Consider the following 1150-nt stretch of genomic DNA (forward strand, 5'->3'; position numbering starts at 1 on the left):
ATGCTTTTTTTTTTACTATTGCCATTTTTCTCTTCTAGTTAATATATTTTGTAGATTTGGCAGTTTTTTTCCATCATTTTCTTGAGGAACAAATAGCAATGAGACAGTTTCAAATTAAATTGGTAGAACAGTTCCAATAATTAACACATTGCATACTGACTTCCTAGTGGCTGTTTGTTGTACAAGATGCGGAAATGACATCTTATTTATGACACTATTAGAACAAATCCCTCTATTCCTTGAATTAAGAGAATGTAGCTATATACCTGTCCTAATCATTGCGAATACACAGATACAAAATGGACATTCATCTATATCCCCTTCTTTTGTTTAGTTTCATCATTCAAATATTATAGGTGTGTGAACTCAGAAAAATACTCCAAAATAGTCCAGTAGTTGATAATAGTGTTGGGTCTTCCATTTGACTGGCAATGTCAGAAGTTATTGACCTGAGTGCCCTCCAGCTCAAAATAACAAGGCTTTATTTCTTTTACTTCGTTTTTATACATTTTTACAGGATGGTTAAGACCAAGATAATGCAAGACCTATGTAACAGGAATTGTAGCTTTTGGATCTGATAAAGTCAGTCAAATCTCCTCAGGATTTATCCTCAGACACTGTACCTCAGATTGTAGATCCTTTGTGTCAGACATGTGGATGAGTCACAGCCATTGCTTGGGCAATTTGCTCTCTGTGAAAGCCTGAGAGAATGTTTTCTCTCTATCTGACTCTCTTTAGGAACACTCTACATCACTGATCAATTTCCTCTTTGGCCCCATAGTCTTCTTGATCAGAAGATTTGGAACACAACTAAGTCACATGATGTTACAATACAAGCTCTCATATGTCCTGAGTCTTAATTGAACTTGGAAGGCTAGGGCCAAAATGTTGGCAGTCCTTGTGGACCTCCCTTTTCTCTAATTTTTGATCTGCAAACTTAGGCTGTTAACACTCCAGAAGAGGAGCTTATTGTTATTGCCATATAACCTACACTGTTGAGCCTAACCTCACTATCTGTCTGAATATCAAACATGTGAGGCATAACATGGAACAGGTATTTCTCATAAAAATGTTTGATATATCAAACTTTAAGTCCCTACAGAATATGACAAAAAATTAAAATATATTTTAAAAATAGGAATAAAGAATT

The sequence above is a fragment of the Octodon degus genome, unplaced genomic scaffold (genome assembly GCF_000260255.1).
Source record: "Octodon degus isolate 3935 unplaced genomic scaffold, OctDeg1.0 scaffold00007, whole genome shotgun sequence".
NCBI classification, from domain to species: domain Eukaryota; kingdom Metazoa; phylum Chordata; class Mammalia; order Rodentia; family Octodontidae; genus Octodon; species Octodon degus.